This window comes from Gymnogyps californianus, chromosome 2, assembly GCF_018139145.2.
Source record: "Gymnogyps californianus isolate 813 chromosome 2, ASM1813914v2, whole genome shotgun sequence".
Classification (NCBI taxonomy): domain Eukaryota; kingdom Metazoa; phylum Chordata; class Aves; order Accipitriformes; family Cathartidae; genus Gymnogyps; species Gymnogyps californianus.
Genome location: NC_059472.1, coordinates 71,180,536 through 71,203,686, shown reverse-complemented (window position 1 = coordinate 71,203,686; position 23,151 = coordinate 71,180,536).

Genomic DNA, 23,151 nt, shown 5'->3' with positions numbered 1-23,151 from the left:
AATTTAAGATATCCACCCAAACACAGTGATAATTATGATAAGCAAGTACTTCCTTAGGAGGTTCAGAGATAATTTTCCTCTTTTCTGTCCGTTAGCAAAATGCTATGCATGTGTTACAGAATAAAGCAGTGTAACATCTAGTAAGCCTTTAATGAAGATCCTCAAAAGCCATCTGGATTAGTCCTGGGCAACCTGCTCTAGGTGGCCCTCCTTGAGCAGAAGGTTGGACCAGATGACCTCCAGAGGTCCCTTCCAATCTCAACCATGCTGTGAGTCTGTGATTCTATAATGGTATAATATCATTCCCTTTATTCGTTAGTGAGCATGTCACCACTTTACATTTAAGATGCGCCGACCTGCTGAAGTATTTATTGTATACTGTTGAAACATAAGGGTGGTTTGTTTGGGGTTTTTTAAATATTAAAACTACTACATTCTCTTATTTTAACTAGAGAGCATAGATGTCTTCAGTTTATAAGCATCTGATGCTGAGCTCAATCACACCAACATAGCTCAGGAGTAACTCACTAGTTTCTAGCATTACAGTAGCGTATAAGCTGAAGGGTAATGGAAAATCTTGCCTGCTGTGCATATTTTTCCCTGTGTCATAATTTTAAAAAAATACTGTTTATTGCTGAGTAAATCATACAAGTCCCTACCATGGGTTTTTTTCAGATTTTCTGGGCTGCCTTCAACAGCAATGAAGACTGATGTCTCTTGTTTACTTCATTTGGGATTCCTTCCTGTATAAAACAAGCAGATTACGCCTATAATCTAGGGTGGTTTTTTAATGATTTTAAATAGTTATTTACTCACAGGTGCAAAAAATTGGTTTCTGTTGAGCAGCTTTACCTGTAAGGAAGAACTTGATCTCTGTGAAGACCTGAGTACACATCTGTGCTATAGATTTTAGTGTTGTGTAGAGATACTAGAGTGAATTTTAAATAGCTAGCTTGAATAGTCAATGCAGTCTCGTCACAAAAGCACAGAGCTCAGTTCAGGGTCATAACTCCATTTTCAGCATGTGTGGAGTTTGTGCTGCTTAGTACAAATTCTTCTGATACTCAAAAAGCTTATTTAAAGCAAAAGTGTAGCTGCACAGAATCTTGTTACAGAAGTCAATGTCACAACTGCTGACACCATTCCCCAAAGGGGTCGCAGCTGACAGCCATCCGAGGAATCTTCCAAATACAGCGATTTGGGGAGAGAGAATGTCCTTTCCTGCAGTTCTCTGTTCCCGTAGAGTGGCTGAGCATGCTACTCATAAATCTAGCCCAAGTGGTGATGTTTTTAGTGTGATGGATCAAACTTTTGCTTCTTTAACAGGCCATGGAACTGTACCTAGGAAAAAAAAAAAAGGCATTTTAAAGTGTGTTATGAAAATTAAAGAACAGAAATATTTATGTTCTGGTCTTGTGAGTCAGAGTTGCATTTTGGCAGGAGGTCTCAGAATATGGTGGGTACGATGGCAGTATAGTAAGTGTGATTTTCAGCTGAGGAAAATTTAACACTGTCTCTGTGGCTGAGAATCAGATGGAAGTGTCAGATTTCACTTACCTTTTTATCACAAAAGTAATGCAAGGATGCATTTCTCAGAGTGTGCTAAACTGGGCACTCATTAGAGGGCAAAAAGAGAAAGATTCAGCAGTAAAATATACTGGGCAGGACAGGAGAGAAGAACAGATTGGAGTATTTATAGAAGCCATAGATTATCATCCCTCGTACATCTCAGAGTCCAGCCGTATCAGAGGAGGTAACCATGCACTTCTGTACCCAGGCTGGCAGTACAGCTTCAGGTCAGGAAGACAACACTGTGCATAACCTGCTGCTCTTTCTGCAGAAATCTTCCCAAAATAAGAGCTTTCCCAAATCTCCAAAGCATTTGGAGATAGCAGCTTTGTATCTGTTAGTCATCAATCAGTACCAATATTCAATGGCGTGACAAGTCCCTAATACTTCTGACATTTAGGTGTACCGTCACACTTGTTCTGTGATCTTCTCTCATCATTGCTTGAAGTTTTGGATTCTTTATGCTTACTTTATAACTAGTGTTTGCATTTTACCATGTCAGTCATTACAAACCTCTAAGCCAAAGGCAAATTTCAGTCCAGCAAACTTACCATCCCCTTGATATAAGAAGTTTCACATTGCTTCTTCAGCATGGGCAAATGTGAATCAAAGTGCTGGCTCCAAATATTTTTAAGTTCTGGAATAATTGAGATCCAGATATTTCATTTTGGGCTTGTCTTTCCACTTTCACTTTGTGGTTCTCTTATGTGAGCAACAAGGGCTTTTTCAGACATCTGTGGAGCTTAGCAGGACAAGGAGGCTCCTAGTCCTAGGGGAACAGAAGAACCATGGGGCTGTGTGCCACCGTTTTTGTTTCATAAGGTGTTCCCCTGCCCAGGACTAAGACTCCTCTTTGCCAGTTTCCATCTCAAGCCTTTAAGGGAAATGACCTATCAGTTTTTTGGCAGCTGCGTTAAAAAGTAAGACCTTACTGTCTATCTGTCAGGAGAGGGGATTGCTCTCACAAGAGCTCAGCAAAACTCCTTGGCTAAAAAGAGACTTCTTCATAACTTGGGGTAGCAGTGCTCCTCTCTGTCCCAGCAGAAGTGTCTCCTGTTCCTGTTCCCTCTGTTTCAAAATTACATTTAATGCAATGCTACAGGGAAAGGCATGCCCTTGTTCCTTTTAATGTCATTAATTCACTACCTTTAGAAATAGTACAAGATTATCTGTGGGATTTCAGGGTGACGTTGTGAAACTGTAGAGTCATAAATGCTGTGCCTCAAAACTTTCCTAAGGTAGAGCAGTAGGATTTCAGTTGATTCAAGGTCCTAATTGTTTGTGGGTGGCACTCAAATATTTTACTGGGCTGTGGAAGTAAAATATCAGGCACTTCCAGTCTTGACTGCTGTTGTAAACAGTAGCTCTTGCACTCGCTGGGAATACACTGCAAATGCACTTCTCATTCCTTACATTTTGAAATCACCTTAGAAATTATCCTGTAAATTCCATGCACTGCAACTCCATTCTGGCATATCACAATTTGTGAGAAAATGGGAAAATTAACTTTTTGACCAAGGTGGAGAAGAGGAGGAGCCTGAACTGTCTCGGTCCTACCAATAATTCCACATTTACTAAACTTTTAAGCTTAGTAGTAGTCATGTTCATCCAGGCAGAGGAATTTTCTTGATTAACATTAGGTATATTGAAAAGTATTGGAGCATCAAGCCTGAACGAACACTTAAGTGACCATTTAAGTGGGGAAGGTTCTGTTAATGCTTCTTTTCACTTGGCAGCAGCCTCTTTGAATGTGAGGGTATCCCAAGCATTTGTTGTTGAAAGGAGGAATGGAAAGGAGAGATCAGCTGTTGGACCAAGGCCCCTGACCATTTCCTTTTAGACAACATAAGAACTGAGCTGGATTTTGTATGCTGGGCACTAATAGAAGCCCTTCCCTTAGTGGACGTTTTCTGGTTTTTTTTGGGTAGTTACTTTTTCTGGGAGCGCATTATGGAGGGTTATGTAATATATTGTAGATATGCCAGAGGCCAATAATGAGGCCAGTGCTACCCCCATCAAAACCAATGGCAAATTAGTCTACTTCATCAGAAGATGGACTGAGGTTTAAAATTGTTTGAGAGGGGATGACTGTTCCTTTTTATGATTTTTCTTTTCTTATTACTCCCTCTTTTCCCTTTTCAGTGCCATTACCATATGGATTTAATCCTGTTCCACGTCCATTAGCCACTAGTGCTGCATTAATGTGAGCTGGCTATATAAGATCCTCCCTGGTGTATGGTCCTAGCTCCCATGGCATGTATAACAAAAGCAGCTTGGTTCCCCATGGCTTCTCTCATTCACTCCTAATGTATTTACCCACCCTACCCACTTTTTCTAATCAGTTTTATCACTGGCTGTATTAATGCTGGCCCTGAATAATGACTGGAGTTGGAGATATGAAGTATTGAAAATTGACTCTGAAAAGACCAGAAGCTGGAAACAGATGGAAAAACCTTGCTGAGGGTGATGTGTTCTTCTTAAGAACTGTAATCTAGCACTATTCAATAATTGTAAATGACCCGATTACCAAAAAGAAGAAATGGTACTAATAACTATATGTTTAAATGATCTTAAGAATCCTTGTTTTCCTCCCCCAGGTACTGTAATTCATTGCATCTGTTTTGATTACTTTTGCAACCTGCTCTTTTCATTTGGCAGTTTTGCTATACTTTGTGAATATAACAGTAATACTTTAGCTTGAATACTTTTTTTAATTTGCTGAAAACAAAGTATTTGTTTTTCATTTTATATTGGTCTACGGAATGCAATATAATATTTCCTCAGTATTCATATTGAAATTGTCAGATGTGTATGTGCACTGTCGAAATCACTGTAGAATGTTAAATAAATTGTGACGTCTGTGAGCAGCCTAGAATGACAAAGAAGGATGACTACAAGTTTGTGGAGAATAAATGTAATGGCATGACGAATAGCCAAGGAAACATGTGAAATAATTTTCAAACATGCCCATTTTTTCCCTTGTTCCACCCCACACACTCTTACCCTCCAAAATGAGCTTGCACATTTTAAGTAGTGTGTATGTGTGAATTTGTAAAATACAGAGCTGATAGTATTTACTCAGGAAGGAGCTATTCCTTTTGAAACTTTTATATTTACAGAGAAAGGACAAAAATTTAAGAAGACATTGTTTATGTAAATATACACGCTTATCTCAGGATCACCATAGCCAGAGGTGCACATGCGTAGCCAGTTTACATGTTCACTTCAGAGGAGACTGTACCAGCCCCCTCTGCCAAAGACCACGAGGTCAGAGAGTGACGGTGGGGGATAGGGACCAAATCTGGCCTGGTATCTGGTTGGTCTTGGGCAGGTCCTTCGCAGGCTCTTGGCCACCCATCTGCCTGGTGGGTTTGCATTGCTGCCCAGTGCTGACTACCGCAACAGGAGCTCGCTGGAGAGCAGCGCGGGGCTCTCAACGAAAGGTGGTCCCCCCTGGGGGCCCTGAGACAAAAAAGCAGCTGGTCCTGTCATCCAGCAGTTGTCCAATTATGGAGTTTACTGTTACACTTTAATGGGAATTAATGCAGATGGGGTGAGACTCACATGCATACGTAGGGTACATGTCCGTCCAGAAAATAAACAGGGAATTCTGCAAGTTACATTCAACAGAAAGCTGTAATTCAGGACATGTTGCGGTCCAACTCCAATGAGGAAACTGTGTTTTATACAGTTTATCCTTTTAGTAGTGTTATCCTTATAGAGCTTTGCTTAGATCCTTTCCCAAGGGAAAGCTAAAATGAAAGCAATTCTAGCAGGTGTTTTGTATAAAGATGTTTACTACTAAACTAAACAAATCTGATGTATAATATAGCAGTTACTGTATTAAAGTTTCTTAATCTATGAACCACATTCTGTTTTATTTTATTGCTCAACAGGATCCTTCTGTTACCAAAATATTTAGTGGAATTGGTAACCCATTACCTTTCCATGTTGTAAAATTTACCATGTTCCTACAGTAGGGGATAATACTGATTATTCATATATACATTTGTTTAACCTTCCCTAATTTGGATGTAGTGCATTCGTTGTTACTGCATCAGGGACATGGTTCTCTGTTGCTAATTTTCCTAAAATAAATGTTGAAATACTATCACAAGGAATGATATGGGTAAATTCCATTTTGTTCATGCAAGTGAAATGATCATTGCATCTCGGAAAATCTCCAACTCATATTCTTCCATGGAAACAAAATCTTACCAAGGGGTAGAGAGTTCCACTAGGAATTTTAATACCAAAGGAAGTTAATTTTTCCTTTTTTTTTTTTTTGAGGGGGGGTTGGGAGGTGGATACTCCTAACTGTAGTATGCTCTAATTGCAAACAAAAGGCAAGCAAAAGAGTGTGACACTGAAAAGATAAAAATAAAAAAAAATTAGCTGCAGTCTAAAGCCATGATCTTATATGCAGAAGTAGAAACTATTTTTTTTTTTTTTAAATATACAGAGTGACTGTCTGGAGGCTAATAGTAATAATTATTAAAATCAAATTCCGTTGTATTCTAACCATTGCAGTCATTACGCTCTTACAGGTGAAATCCCAGCCACTGAAATCAAGGGGAAAAAAAACCCACTAAATGCCTTGAATGGGGCAAAATTATTCCCTGGGAGTAATTTGACCTCTAACACCATTTTCTTCTCTGATACAGGGTCTGCATCCAGTTATTACCTATAATGGCTAGGTAATGCTATGAAAATCTGGAGATGTCTAATAACACTAGGTGTTCTTAGTAATTAATAATGTGGCCTTGAGCACTTTTGCATGAATGGTAGAAAGTTGATATTTTCAGGCAGGTATTGATCAGACAGAATTTGGGTCATACTTGTAGGAGGCTGTGGAAGAATAGTCTGTACCAGGCAAAGCCTCATGCAGCAGTCTGTTTGTTAAGGTTACACTAGGCTTATTTTCTATTTTATTTTATGAAAAATGACTCCTGCTGTCACAAGGTCAATTCCTTTGCAGTGCCATCTGCAATATATTCAGCATTCCTTGTAGTCACTGAATGGTATTTCTCTGCCCGTTGCACCTGAAAAAAAAAAAAAGCTTTTCAGAGTTGAAGTTTAAACATGGCTTGGGAACCTCTGTTTGAAATATTTACATTTGATTCACTCAGCTCACGAATTACAGTTCTTGTTCTATCTTTTACCTGTAAGACTTTTCAGCTGCGTAACAGAGCTCCAGTGTTGTGGATAGGGAACTGAAGATAGATGACATAGGAAAAAAATATAATTTTATATATGCCAGAAGGCAACAGAAGATTTGACTTGGAGATGTTCTGAATCAGGTCTGAAGAGCAGAGGATCAGCAGTATAAAGAAGTAAAGAATAGCAAATTACACATAGTTGTCATAAAGCAATGTTTAAGCTCTTCTACTGGCTGAAATAATAGGATGGTGTGGCTTAGCAAATGAAAATGCAGAATAATATCATTAATTTATATACCATTTTGCAAATTTCTGGCACACTCATTGCTTTACATTACTCAGTCTGTGCTTACAAGTTTGCTCAAATTCAGCCACCTTACAGATGGGCAGTAGGTAACAGTTTCATAGCATACTGCAAAACAGTGGGAAGGAGGGGGAATTTTGCCAAAGATATTGACATAAACCTCTAAAGAAAAATGCTGCAAAGCAAGCAAGAAATGCAGTTTTAAATACATATGGATGCATTCACACATGGGCAGGCTATATGTAATCTATTTCATCTGTAGTAAGCTGGTAGGATGAAAAGCTATGATTTTACTGATTCTAGGCATCTCAGACCTGACGCATCTTCCTTTGTGGTGAAGCAGAGGCTTTAGAGAAAACTACTTCTAGGGCAAAGAGATTTTTAAAGGTTATGAATATGTAGCCTGGAAGGCTTAAGTTTATAGATGAAACTATTATGGCTGGATGTGGAAGAATAACCTGCAGACAAAAATAGTTCTCATGGCTGGCATTTCAAACATATTGCATTGACGGTCATTTTTTCAACATGTGGGGCTATAGCCAAGTGTCAAGTTTAATTGCAGTCACTGTATATTATCAGTATGAGACTAGATGATGAATTTTTCACTCATGGTTGTGAGCAGTTAATAAACTGGTAAGTTGGATTTGCAGTGCATTCTCATGTATTTGTTTTAAACTTGCAGATCCTTAAAATTCTTCACTTTTTCAATTAGAAATAATGGTGATGGCTTTTGTTCACTTCTCTTTCCCTTTTACTGTGTCTCTTCCTTTTATCAGAGAAGAACAAGGTAATAAAAGAAAGCAAAAATGAAGAAACATCCACTGACTTTTTGCATTTTCAGTCATTCAGCTGAAACATAATAATCCAAGGATATTATCCAGGCCTTTAAAAATAAGTCCCTTTTATTGAATAAGGAATTTCAAATTATTTTTTTCCCAAGCCCTGCCCATTGGTCTTCAATGACTCACTGTGAAGCTGGCTTCAGTGCCACAGTGACTCCAGAAATGCCTTTAATTCCTTTCCCGTAGTAGATCATCAAAGACTGAAACATTGAGATGAGAATTGCTGATCATGTTTTAATTTCATCTGATTTGGGTGGGATGATAGTATATGCATTACAGACTTAAGAGGCTGCCTTAATACATAGCTTGGCATTTTGCCATGGAAATGGCCATAGACCAAGTCTGCTGAATATTTGTACTGGCTTGTGGTGGTGGCAGTGGGTGGTGGTATAATTTTGAGCAAGCAAAGGCTGAATATCGAATTCATTTTGTCTGGTTTGCTTGATTCTCAGTTGAATCAACAATGACTCAGTAGCTTCAGTGTAACAATGATTATTGGGAGTTATTTCAGTGTGCACTTTGGCATACAAATCTGTATTCAGAGTTAAATAATCAATCTTTTTATGGGTACTCTATGAAACTGAGAAGTTGAATACAGTCCTGACCTTATTCAGCTCCGTGCCAAAGCCTGCACCAACTTTGTGAGGGCTGGGAACTGTCATCGCGTTGTACATAACAATGATTTTAAGGAATTGCCACTAACTCTTCCAAGAAGGCATTTTTTAAGATCAATTGCCCCTTTAAATATGGCATAGATACTTAAAAGACTTCACTGGAAAACATCACAACCATGTGTGGAAAAATTGACACACTTCCAACATTATCAGAACAAATAAAGCCATCCGCACATGTTTTCCTTGGCCTGACATAAAGCATCATAAGGGAAACATTGCATTCACATTAGAGAGTGGTAGGTGCAAGAACTTAATTTGGTCACTACAGGCAAGAGCATCTGGACTTTTTGGAGGTGTCTAAGGAGTGCTGCTTATTGCTTGGGGATAACCTGGCAACATGGCAAAATTCTGTTATGTAGAGCAAAGGTAAGGTGTACCGTTGTGATGCACAGTCAGCTTATGTGGTCACGTATGTACGCCAGCATGTCTGCTGACACCACTCTCTGGGATAAGCCGTGATAGAAAGCAAGGCCTCAGATGTTTCATATGGATTGATGGATATCTTAATAACTTCAAGCAATACTTTTCCCTGTTTTCCAGTATTAGTTAATGTAACATTAGAAATGAGTTATGAACAGGATAAATTGGGTCAGTTACTTATATTTCCACTTTAAATATCACCTCTTTTAAAAGAGCCTACTGTAATTATTTTATTTCACAGAATATTCAGATATTGACAATTACAATTTAGAGTCTAATTCTGCTGTAGCTATGTTACTCTAAGGACCAGAAGTCAGATGAAATCCAAGGTCTTATGTACATACTGCTGGAAATCCATTTCCAGGAAAACAGAAAAAATGCATTTACTGTCTCTGTAAATGCTCACTCAATACAAGGTGACCGTCAGGTGATTTTTAACCATTTGAACTTTTCCCTCTCTTTGTTCTCTTGCAAGAAGACAGATTGGAAAGGTTCTTAGAAATGTTGAATTTTTCCCTGCTATTTAAAAATAAGAAATGTCAGAAACACCTGTTCTGATTCTTATTTTTGGAATACTTACTGGAAATCTTAAAGATGTATATTGCAAGTTCTCACACTTTAAGCTGAGAGACAAAAGTGTTAATAAAAAATCTCTTCTCCAAAATGTCAATCACTGGAGTTGCAGAATATTTTAAAGAAATAAAGAATTTGTGTGCTTAACAACAACAGCAAAAAATTCTTTTATTTACCCAACTTTTGTTTCCTGGCTTTCATACTGTCTTTTTTCCATGAGTTGCCTTGTCATTGTCGTTTACTAAGGTAAACAAACTGAATTTTAAGTGGAAAAAAGCAGGAAAGTAGAGATCATTCTTCCTCAAAAAAAAAAAAAAAAAAAAAAAGATTTTTCATCCTCCTTGATTTTTTACACAAGGCAAAGAAACAGGACAAAATGCCAGCCTGGTTCCATGCTCTTTGCTGGTCCCCTTTACAGGCAGGTCTTTATTTATTAGAGGGCATCCAGAATGACTTTGAATCCAATTTAAAAGGTTTTGCAGAAAACTTCCCTGCCTCCCTTGCACATCCAGCCATGGTTGTAGTTTCGTTCCTTAAAATATGATGGATTAGGATTTGTCATTTGCTTTTTGCCTCCCAGGTAGTGGACAATGCATATTGGTTATGTACTGTGCTGCACTGGTGTCAAATACAACACAAGAAAAAGTCATGATTTGTTCAAAACGAATCACCGCTGCTAATAATTCATGCAGGATGACATCTACACTTTTCAGTGGGCCTTTCTGCCATTGAAGTGAACAAACCAGAGTGTTTATTTCTGTGGAATATCTGCTGGACTGGACCCTTTCTGGTGGATACTCATGTACTCTCCCAGAAACTGCACTTTAGAGCAAGTCTGTATAAATATGCTATTTAATGGATAAATGGATAGAAGTTAATGCTATAGATATTACACAGACTACTACTACCCTACCTATTTTAAGGCTTTAAAGTTGGAAAGAGAACAGTTAGAAAACAGTTTTGCATTAAAAGCAAGCCAGAACATTTGTTACAAATGGTAATTCAGATCTTTTACTTACAGAGATGAGGCGTGTAGTGCATAGTCTATTTGATCTGGTTTTGATAAAATGGGGAAATTATAAAGCTGGAAAGAGTAGCTTCATAGTGTTCATTGCCTCAGGATTGATTTAGATTTATGCAGCATGGCATGTACTTTATAAGATTAGCTTATTTTTATTAGTATTAGAACTAGCATTTTACCTAGTCACAATTACAGTTTCATCTCTGTAAATAAAACCAGCTGTAACAACACGTTCTTCTGTCCTTTTCCTGATTATCCTGCAATCTCAGTTGTATTTGATACCAACCAGTTTTGCCCACTTAGTCTCATCTTGCAGTAGTTTATTCAGATTGTGTGTGTCATGCTCATCATTTTCTTGTATTGTTCATGTTTCTACAGCTCACTCCTTGTGTTTTGCTTTTTAAATAGTGTGATTCATCTGTAGCTGTCACACCAGTTTACTAAGAATGACATTTTATCTTTAGAGAAAATAAGGCTTAGAGAAGTTGCGTGATGTGGAGGTCAAAGGCAGCAAGAGATTTCAGGTTTTTTAATTTGCATACGCTGCCTACCCAGTCATGCTATTTAAATATTATATGGTATCCTTACGATAACAGCGAAAATCTAGAGGAGGGAGGAAGATTCAGCAAAGAAAATCATCTAACCCAAAACCACATGCCTCTATGTGTGTTTGGATGTAGAATGCTGTAGAGTTCAGTAATTAGGAAGAGATGCACCCTCCCTTAACCTTTAATAGTTTGCAAAAGATTCTGGAGATACAGAATCAGGGCAGAAGGATGGGGTTAGATTAGTTTGGGATGGATGTGGTGTCAACATGCATAGAATTTTTTGTTAAAATTGCGGACTGATGGCACTAGTTGTGGCTACTTGTAACACAGCCAGGAACTGAGTGGAGTGTTTTTTTCTCACCACAGAGTGGTAGTGCACCTCAGGTAAAAGTGACCACAGCCTCTATGGTACCACATTGCATGGTGGTTTAAGGTACGAGCAAGAGTCCTGCAGGAACTGTCTTCAGATCACCAGCTGCTTTTCTCTTCTGGCTGATATTGGAACTGGAGGCATTTTTCCACACCCTAAAAAGCAGTTAGTTACTGGCTGAGTCTGAATATTCTCGATAATTTAGGTTCATGTTATATCAGAAGACTATCTGAGTCAGAATATGCTTATGGATGCTCTCTATATCTTTAGAGGAAGAGGTAATCTGCTCTTGCTTAAATCATCTATGTCTTGTCCTTACACATCAGTTCAGCATCTACCAGCATCTCCAAAATAAATCCTTGTAGAAGCTGAAGTAATCTATAGCTGGACTGTGCAAAAGAACTTTGGAACTAAGTTGGGTTTTATGTTTTCATGCTTGTAATACTGGAATGATTTCTTTTGTGTGGTAAATTTATTTACAGCTCCAATCTAAAGTACAATTTTGCTCTTTTGGGTCTTTTGAGAGGACCACTCACTAAAAATTATGAGGTAGCTAGAAATGGGATTTATGGTCCACATTCACTCTGTTGGCTAATACATTTTTTTCAGACCTATTCAGCTTATGCAAGCTCCATGTAATGTGCTGTTCTATTCCCTGGCGGACAGACATAGAGAAATACTATAATTTTAAGAGACTGTTGGAGGTATCCTACGTTTTTATGAGAAATTTTTGTTTGTTTATGTTATGTATGAAATGAATAATATTCGCTGTAATACACTGCATATGGTCTTAATTCTGCATGCTCTACTCAGGCAAAATTTCCCATAGAGGACATTTTTGACTCATCAAGACTTGCAAGTGTAAGTCCCATGGATCTTAACAAATAAGAATATACTGCAACTAAGAACGGCCAGAACTTCACAAAGTCATTAGTCAACACTTTGTAGAATGCAGAAAAATGTCTCTGTTCCACTCAAAGCCTAATTATTGTATTGCAGAATTTTGAGACACTAATAAGGATGTATTGAGCCTTTGCAAGCCTATTGCCAGTAGGCAATTTATTATTCAATAAATCCTCCACCCATGATCAGATAGCTAATGGAAAGTGCTCCAGACTTGAAGTAACAGCATGTTCTTTCTCTATTAGCACAATGTTTGCATTAAAAAGATCAATCAGAATATTTATTAGGACAATATCTACAGAAGAATATTCCGATTGACTCTGGATTGTTGGAAAATTATATATTTTACATTAGGCTTCAAAATAGTCCCCTGAGCTTTGGCTGTGGGCTAGTTTCTCTCCTAATTTTATCTTCAGGTCAAGAATTTTCTTGTTTGTTTTTTTCTGCACGTACTGTTAATGTATATTGAACTTCTTCCTCAACAATAAAAATCCAAAGTTTGTCCTTTATGTATTCCTTCTAGACATAAACTGCTTTGCACAGTATCTCTCTATAGCTTCTTTAAGCTTCTCTGACAGCTACCTTAGCTGTGAGGACAACTCTCACGTGGTATTTCAGCAAGTGTATTGCCAAGAGAGAGCTGGAGTCTGGGGCTGCTCTATAGAGACATGTGTGACTCCTTTGTGGAGACAAATGCACAAGGGTATCATGATGTTGTTGAAATCAGGGCATTGTACCCAGAGAATTAGCATTCAGTTTCTATATATGGATGAGTAGATAGGTTGTTTTGATTTTTTTTTCTACTAAGCTTGAGCTCACCATTTCATTAACGGAAGTACCACACGGCTCCAATTAATTAAATGTTAAATCTTGTATTTCATTAGTCCTCGCTTGCATTGGCAACCTTAGCCCACATAAAATTGAGAGCACAAATGAAAAGACCTATTTGTTGTCCAGTTCTTTTGTTAGACATGGTTATTTTTTTGCATGAATCTGCTTACTGAGTTGTGTCTCATCTTGCAGCATGTAGCCCAGAAACAGACAAACCGGAGTCTAAAATTGCATTCAACTGCTAATAGATAGTTCATATTTATATCTTAGCCTACAGCTAAGATGATTGCTTCTGTATGAGAAGTATTGGAACTACACTTGCCACTAAATTACTGTGGGTGTTCCTTATGTCTTGTAAAGAAGAATATGTATGCCTATGCTGCCTTTTGAAAGTTGCCCTGAGTCAGCACACAGTATTGCCAAATTATTTGTCAATCTGGATGAACGGTGATCTTTTAGACAAGGTCGTAGATATTTCCTGAGGAATATTCCCTCCAGAGTGTGCAGGACCCAGAATATGGACTGGCTTGGGCAGTCTAATGTCTACAGCACTTCTTTAGACATGCTGCAGTCTGCCTGTGAGTGGATTTTGGAGAACAATTAACCTCCTTGCTACTTCTGAGACATAATTGCAGACTGTAACTGCCAACTCAGACTATAATTCCACTGTCGTAGAAGTATGGTGACTTCTGGTGGCTGGGGACAAATACCAACAAGGAGGTCCTCTCATACCAGTATACGAAAATTTTGCAGACACAAGAGAGATGTGCTCCCAGGTTGCCAAACACAAAGAACAATGTATGTTATTTACTTACCCACTATTGATAATTTTAGATGCTTCATATAACAGGTTTCTAACATTTTGAGCTCTCTCCTATTTATAAACATTCATTCTTAAGAGACCTCTTCATTCTAAATGAATTCTCAGGAATAAGAAAGGGTAGAAAAGAAGTGCAATACTGGCAATTTAGTCTACAGCTTCATCATAAATAAACAAAAAAGACTTAAATGTTTGGGACCTGTTGTATTGCCAGATCTATAGGAAGTGTGGGAGCTAGTTTTATAAGGCTTCTCAAGACACCTGAGCACACATCATCTTGAAAGTTTAGAGAGAAAATAGACCTTCTACAGCATATCATTTGTTTTCCATATATCCTACCAGGCACTTGCTTTTAGGATGCCATTTATTTGTTAGGCAGCACCGAGGGACATAAGGGTTCAAGTACACCTTGGAAAGAAGGGTTATTCATGTCTGGATAATAGCAGTCTTTTATTTCATTAGGGTGCACCAAGTATCCCCCTGTCTATCATTTAATTTGCCAGAGTTTTCAACGTGCCATTAATGCCAGTGCTGGTAATGATGTGTCCCGATTACCCTGGAGATAGGGATAAGGAGAAGGAGGAAAAAAAAAAAAAAGCAAAGATAAAAGTATGCGAGTAGAAGTAAATCTTTATCCTCATTGTATTGTAACTCGCTGAGTCACTGGGCTTGAAATGAGATCCCTGGATTTGCACTTCTCTCTCCTGTCTTGCTCAGTTGAGATGTGAATGCTGCCCCATCTTAAGTTAATTACAGAGCTTCCATTAATGCAAATTTTTTTAAAATTAAGCTTCCGTGCTGCATGCACAGGGAAGAAAAAGTTGGCAGACTTCAGTGGCACAAAACTGTGTATTCATCTATGTGCATCTTTAGGGTCCTAAATCACCTTTGGAGTCCAGCTCTTATGTACACGTGAAAATCATCATCACTGAGATACAATTCTCTCATGGAGTGCTCATTGCGGTGAGGTCCTGGCCTGCACATCTGTAAAAGCTGCTTCTTTTTGGACATGACAATTAATGCCAACTGCAGGAGTAGTAACAATTTGCATTAGTTTGCTACAAGTTTAATTTGTCCCTTGTGCAAGAACTTCCAAAACCACCTTGGTACTCTCTAAGACTATATGTGTGGTTTTCCTGCCAGCCATTTCTCACTCCTAATTTAATCCTTTCATGCTCTGTATTAGACCACCAGGACAGGATTTTCCTGCTGCCCCACAGTGTGTATTCCTGTGAGGATATTCATTCACTCCAGTTCCATGAGTAAGTGTGGTGACCTTACCAGATATCCAGTGTCTTCGGTCAGTCAGGGATTCGTTTTACAAGATATGTTAAGCCATCTGCCAAGATGAGGTTACCTCTTACGTTATCAGAGGATAAGGTGAGATCTGTAATGCTGGTAAGAGGACTCTCAGACCTCTGTTTGGAAGCCATACCCTTTTTCATTCTCAGACTTAAATGGAGAGAAAAACAGTAAGTGTTGTCACCCAGATGAGGATACAACTGCCTTGCATCTTTAACGATCGCACTGTTTTTTCTTCTGCCCTCCACTGTGTTGTTTGCTAGGGTACATCTCCTGAATATATTGTGAGCATTATTTATGTTCGCTGGGGGATATAAATTGCAAGCATACAGCTAACTGTGATGACCCAGATTGTTTTTCTGTGCAAGTAAGCTTCCCATTCAGGATTATCTGAATGTAAATATGATGTGTCCTCTGATCAGAATAATGAAGACTTTGAAACTTCATTTATCTATCAAGTGTTAATGGAAACCCTACACCAGCTAGGCACTGTGGGCTTGTAGTTCTTAGAAACTGATAGATTTTTCATCATTTACATTTTAAAGTACTGTCTCTCAGAGAGATTATACTGCATCAAAAGACTTGCAATTAAGACATCATTTGAGTAGAGTAATGCTGCACAAAATCTTTGATTTTGAATCAAATTAGAAAAGGAAGTTATATTTTTTCTCTAAACAAAAGTGAAAGGTAACAATTTGTAGATAGCCTCGCAGATATCAAACTGCTGGTCATGTTGGCAAAATGCTGGGGAGAGCACGCCTTTCTTATTGAACATAGATCATGGGCTTGTAAAAATGTGGTAGTGAAGGTGAATGGTCTGATAGCTGAAAATGTTAACCTTTCCACTGCTGTTCCTGGGCTGGACATACACCGTCTGTGCTTCCTATTAGCATTGCCTGCTGTAGCATGCACCTCCTCATCACTAGATGAGGATTAGGTTTTCATTTCTTCAATATAGCCCCTGATCAATGTCACGGCTGCCCTCAACCCTTGAAAATGTATTCCCTACCTGAGGAAAAATAATACTTTTGAGATGAAACGTGAACAAGCGAGCTTTGTTCTCTCCTCAGACCAGGGGAGTAGGTTTCAGTGGGTGTACAGCGGCTGTAATGGAAGCAGAGTGAGGCCCTTTGTTTGACTGCTTAAATGAAAGTGTCCTTCACACAGTTACATGCTCAGAAGGATGAACTTCAGGAGCACAAAATGCAAGGTGCTGAGCTGTTCTGAAGAGTGGGCCTGTGGGATCTGACACAGTTCTTCCTGTTCCTAACATAGAGATACCCAGGCCACAGAAAGGGGATTACGCCTAGCACTAATTAGTTCCCTTGCTAGCCTTCCTGCTGGACCTGTGAGCATACTGTGTGCTACGGGGCCTGAATTCTCTGTTGTGCTCAGAGATTGGAGCCTGATTCCCTTTTGCTTTGGTGTTACCTGATTCTCTGGTATTTGGCCCAAGTGTTTACATGTGTGCTAGCAAATGGCTATAAAAAGTATAATTAGAAAGAATTTATCATTATTTTGCATAGATAAATGGTACATTGTTTAGTAAATGACACCAAAAGGCAAAAGGCATAATTGAAACAGATCCAGTTCTTGCTGGATTTGCACTGGTCACAGGGATAGAGCAATCTGTTGCTGTCATTGCCCTTGATGTGTCCAGCATGGATAACAAGAGGATGTTGCACCGAACACTGATACAAAACCCAAACAGTGAGTTTTATTCACTGGGGCTTTCATACCAGCTTAGTTCATGATCATTACATTCATAAGCAATAAAAATAAGAAAAGTAAATGAATGGATTAGAGCAAGTGAGTGGAATATAATGCTTGAAAGATTGAATTATTTAAAAGAAAGTAGAAGATGAACTATGAAGGTTTTATTTTCCTTTTTGAATCAAACTTCAAAATATTCTCTGAGCCACTAAATTAGACAAGCAGATTTATGTTTTTTTTCTTGAGTTTTTATGAGTGGTACAGCTACATGGGCATTGAACCACTTTGGAGACAGACAGAAAAAAAAGTACTGAATGACAAATGCATTTATTCCTGCTGACTTGCAGAAAAATCAGCCCAAAAGAATGTAATTCTTAGAGTGTAATGAAGAAAGGTTGCAGTGCTATTTAACCAAAAGGATGTGGTATCCCAAAGAGGGTAAACATTTTAACAAAATGTACCAGCTTTTTGTTATCATCCTTTGACTCATTTTTTTCTTCTCAATATACTCAGTTATTCCATGAATTCTCCCTAGTCCAGTACTCAACAGTACCTTTCAATTAAAACAGATGGCCATACTACTGTAGGTTTCTCTGCAGCATAGCTTAAAGATGCTCACTATTTTTGCAACACAGCATTTGTTTCATGTTGCAAAAAAAAGCAAATGTCTTTCTAATGTGATGTCCTCACGTGGGCCATTGAGACTAATCAAGTCATATTAAAAAAACAAATTTCTTCTTTTTTTTTTTCACTTTGCCTTTTCCTGTACAGCAGTTAGCCATCACACGATGCTCATATATTGCATTGAAAATTTTATCTTGGAAAAATCACTGTGATGTTTTGAGGAATATCTTTATTTTCCTCAGTGGGCTGATCTTCATTCTGTTTAACAATAAAATAGCACATTTATATGCACACAGCCTGCTTTGTGTTTATAGTATTTTGTATTGGTTTTTTTTTTCACTGAATGTGAATAGTGTCACATAGATAAGAAACAAATCAGGCCCAAATGCCCCTTTAAAAATAAAAGGTTGGATGACTGAAGAAAAGAGGATGCTAAGATCTTAAGACTAGTTGGTGTTGATGTTGTCAGTGGGTCAGTGTGTTTGGCAGAGACTGGGAGAAATTTCAGTCGGTGTGAATTTGATGTGTCCTCTCAGCTTAGTTCATCTTGTACTTCTTTTTTGCTTTCTGAGGAGTCATAATTTCATGCTGATCTGTGCCAGCAGCAAACTATAACATGTCCAAGCAAACACGGCTCCTCGAGAAGCTGGTAAAGAGCAAAGCACAACCCATTTGTCAGTACTTGCTCAAGCCTTTGCCAACAGATCATGGTTTCTCAAGGTGGGGGCCTTTTCCTCTTTTTGGAGGGTACCATCACAAACTGCTAGATACGATTAGTCCAGCTGTAGGTTTTAATGCTTAAAATGACAAATCTAATAAGATCACAAGTGGATCAAACTCTGCTGAATCTTGCTCCAGTGGTGTAAAAGGTTACAGCGTCCTGTGGTCTGTGCCATCCATCCTCCAGTGGACAAGGGCCCTGGAGTAGAAATAGCAGAAGGGAGCATGTATCAGCTTCTCAGCCACTGCAAATCACAGTCCAACGTATCTGCTTCAACTGCCGTTGCATTAATATACCAGGCTGTCAGCTGGAGCCTCTAAAGAACAGGCAGCTTTGCTACAGGAAGATTAACATCCAGGAGAAGTGGGAAAAAGAGAGGGTTCAACCAGTTGACGGTTGCATCTTAAACCTCTGTCGTTCATCTCTTTCTGAGACATTGGTAAAAGGCCAAGACTAGAATAAGCATGGTGCTGAAATTCAGTTGCACAATTGATGTCCTATTTCCTTTTCTTTTTTCCTTTTTTTTTTTCCCATTTGTAGCTTTTTGTTGTTTCTGCACAGGAAAGGCTGACTAACAGTTTTGGGGCTATCGTGACTTCTGTTTCTTTGGTAAGCAAATGTAATCCCACAAGAATCTTTTGTATATTCTTCATAAATAGCTAGAAGAGTACCATCTTCTTTAAGGCTGCAGAATACACTCACCAGGAATAACTGAAAAGATTGTAATATCTATCCAGAACAATAATTCCCAGAAGTTTGAAAAGTGTTTAATAAAGCAACTTTAACAGATCTTTTACAATAGAAAATTTGTGTGTCCATCATGCTTTAAGACAGGGGAATTTAAAGGATAAAGCTGAATTAGGTGACAATTGAAATTTCTTTTCTCGTACTGTCTGCCAGTTTAAGCATTATATCCAACATATATGTACTACTGAGCAGTATATTTTTTACAAAACGTCAGATGTTAATGATACAATATGGCTTTACTTAAACATTTCCTTGAATTTCCATCTTACCTGTATGATATTACTCAATAAATGTATGAGGATTTGAAGATCAGTTCTGGAAGTCTTACATTAGCCTTCAGATTCACTGAATAATAGTCTGCTTGAGCAAAATGATAATGCAATGATGTTTTCACTGACAAATTAACCAAAGACAGGTTGTTTTTTTTTTCATTTTGCAAATACCAGCATGCTGATCTTTGTTCATGGATATTGACATCATGACTAGATTTGTGAAAATGGTACCTCTGAAACATTGCCAAGCTTTGTGACTGCAAAGCTTCAGGGCCATGTCTTCTGCCTTGAGTGAACTCAGAAACCTCAGTGGAAACATCAGTGGATCCCTCACATGTAATCATGGAAAGATTCCTCCATAGGAATATGTTCAGATGGGATTTTTCAAGGAGCCTAAAGGAATTAAGTGCCTTGTTTATAGATCTGCGTAAAATTGCGTTGTCAATCAGTACTTTCATCCCACAGCTGTTAGAGAAGATAGCAAAGCTCCCCTTTGATGCATAGATGCCCTGTAACTTAAATCACAGTTTGGGAGAACACATATGTCAGTCAGGCATGGCTGATCAAATTACTGAGCACACTGGCTCCGTATGCATATTGCCTTTTTTAAAGTTGTTATTAGGCAAACAAAAACTACAGCCTCTCCTTTATTATCTCATTTGCAGAGTGAGAGTGAAAGGTGAAAGCTGTAAGAGAGAACTTCACGTGGAGCTCAGCAGCCCTTGGATTTGGCATGGGATGCTTTTTCACTCTGCTAATATTTTTTAATAGAATACAAGTCAGTAATACCTTGCGTGTACTGGATTAGTAAGGCAGCCCTGCATAGCCCTGCCAAAACAATCTCTTCTATGCGATTCTCTTGTTTCAGTCCCTTCTCTGTTTGCTCTGATGTTGCCAAGACAGAAATGCTGACAATGATGGGGAGGAGGAAAGGGACGGTGGAAAAGGAGATAGGAGATTACAAAAAAACCCAACAAACAGAGATCCCGAGAACCCGATATATTACAGAGAGATATTTAGTCCTGAAATTATTTAAGCCATCTTGTAAAGCTCCATTTAAAATGCCCTGTTCCCATTTACATGAATGGGGAATGATGTTTTGCTGGTGTTCCATCTCTTTGCTGTCCTGTTCCGCTGTTCTTCTCCCCCTACTCATTTCGTTACTGACTGATTGTCTGAAGGTCTTGCAAGCTAGTAGGTGTGGATGAGACTAGCACTGACAAGCGCATGTAACTGGCCTTTTCGTTTTTGCTTTTCAGTGCATGTGGATTAGCTGTCACTCCTTCTGGTATTTATACTGCTGGCACTGATGAAGATACTAGGCTTACTGCTTGAGAGCCTTTCCATTTAGGGAAGACTTTTTTTTTAACACTATAACAACAATGCTGGTTTCTACTAATAAGATAAGAAGGAAACAAGAGCCTCAGTAATTACAGTACAAACAATAATCCAAAGATAATTTATATTACTGTGTCCTCCCACTTTTGTGCTGCTAGATGGGCAAATTATTCGACTCCTGTGGTCATCTGTATAAGCCAGAAGGCATTTTCCGCTAAGCTCTACAAGCGCGTATTTTTTCGCGTTTGGACAGCTCCGGGAAGGAAGCAGGATGCTGGGGCCCCTACGAGCTAGCCGAATTGCCTTTATTTACACAGGGAGCTTCTCAAGTGAAACGGCTCTTGTTGCACAACTGCAGCTCAATATATGAGTTACAGAATGCAGCCCATTCCGTAAATGTTTAGAAGGACTACCTGACTGCAGTATGTTAATTTCGGGTTTATCTCACCCAACTTTCAGTGTCTAGTCTAAGCTGTTTAAGTTCTCTCCAAATTAACATTTTTTGCTTTCTGTTGATTGCAGTCACACAGTGCGGTATGACACAATGTGTTTTCTCAGCTTGTATCTATATATAGGCATTCATAGATTATTGGTAAATTTAAGAATAAAATTTTCCATATTTAATTATTGATCATGTTTAATGTGCAGCTAACAAGATTTATTTTTGAAAGAGCTATTATAGCTTGGGATTTTTCCATGCATCAGCAAAGTGAAGCAGGTTAAATCTCTCCACTGAAATGAGATATGAGGATATATCAAATTGTTTAATCGCTTGTCTAATTTTAAGTGCAAAAACAGTCTTTTGTTTTGCTTATGTCATTAAAAAAAAGCACAGTACTGAAGGACTTACCTGGCTTACAGGAGTAAACATACACAGTATGTTTTATTTCACAGTATCACAGAATCATTGCGGTTGGAAGGAACCTCTTAGGATCATCCATTTCACCCATCCTGCTGAAGCAGTCTCAGCTAAAGCAGGTTGCCCAGGACCCTGTCCAGTTGGGTTTTAAATACCTCCACAGATAGAGACCCCACAACCTCTCTAGGCAATCGGTTCCATTGTTTTTAGCAATTTCCATTGCTATCAATTGTTAAATAATGTAGTACAACATATGGAAAGAGTGAAGCTAAAATGCAAGATTTTTTTTCAAACTTAAGAAATAATGTCTTCAAATGCATGCAAGATCACTTGATGGAAACTAGACATAAAAAACTGCACATCTAAACCTCACCTTTCTCTCAAAAAAGGGATTGTAAAGTACAATAGATGTACAGACCATTGTTTTCTTTTGCATTGTCTGCATTTCCTGTGGTTTCGGAGCTGGGGTTTTGCTCCTGGCTGGTAGACATAGTAGCTCTAGACATTCCTTTGAAAATAAAATGTGGGATTTAGAATGGGAGGGGTTTTTTTTACCTGTGTGAAGGTTTAGTTTTTTCCCCTAGTATTTACATTGTTTTTTCACATATCGTATTTCTTTCACTATGTGACTAAACAGTTTACATGAACATCTTTATTGATGTGTGCAATATAAGGAGTTCTTTGATGGCAAGCAGTTTTACGTATCCTTCAATTCTTATAGACATTTGGACATTTCGGTACGTTGTATGGATTTGTAGCATTCCCTAGAGGTTGTAGGCCCATGAACTGTATCCATAAATATTTTTCCATGATAGATATATAAGCTATATTATTCTTGTAGCAAATAAGAAAATGTAATTTAATTTAAAATAATTTAATTCATAATTTTGGGTTATTCTTTGTGTCTGTGTGTGAACATGTCGAGGTGGAAACTGATAACAAAAATATACACGGAATTTTGCAGGGTACCAGGTGTCTTTTGTGAGACATGAAAAATAAACACATATATACTGAGAAACATGCTAAAACCAAAGAATGAAGTATTCATTTGGACAGTAAATATTATAAGTACAGATGGTAAAATCTTTGCTAAAATAAAATATTTAATGATGGCACTATGCCTATAAAACTGGACTGCAACAGTCAACTAGGTTATGCAACAAGAAGAAAGAACCAACAGAAAATGTGAAGAGTTGCTAAGATAAACAAAACCAGAAGTGTCTTAGAAACCAGGGAAAGTTCTTTCTGTCTGGAGGGGACAAAGGTGAACAAGCATGTGTTTCAAAAGAAGGCATTTTATTTTGTTCCGACTAGTTCTTTCAGGATTACACAGGTCATCCAAGAAAATGTGGACAGCTAGAGGGTAACCTTGGAGGGAATTCATGGCTGTATGCCAGCCATTAGGCAGGCAATCTCAGATCCAAGGGCGCTAGTGCACCTATGCACTAGTCTGTGGGTGTACAAACCAATACTTTTCAGTGGAAGCAGGAATAAACAGCCCCTGCAAGCAGCTAAACAGTACTAGTTGAAGGCTTGATCTG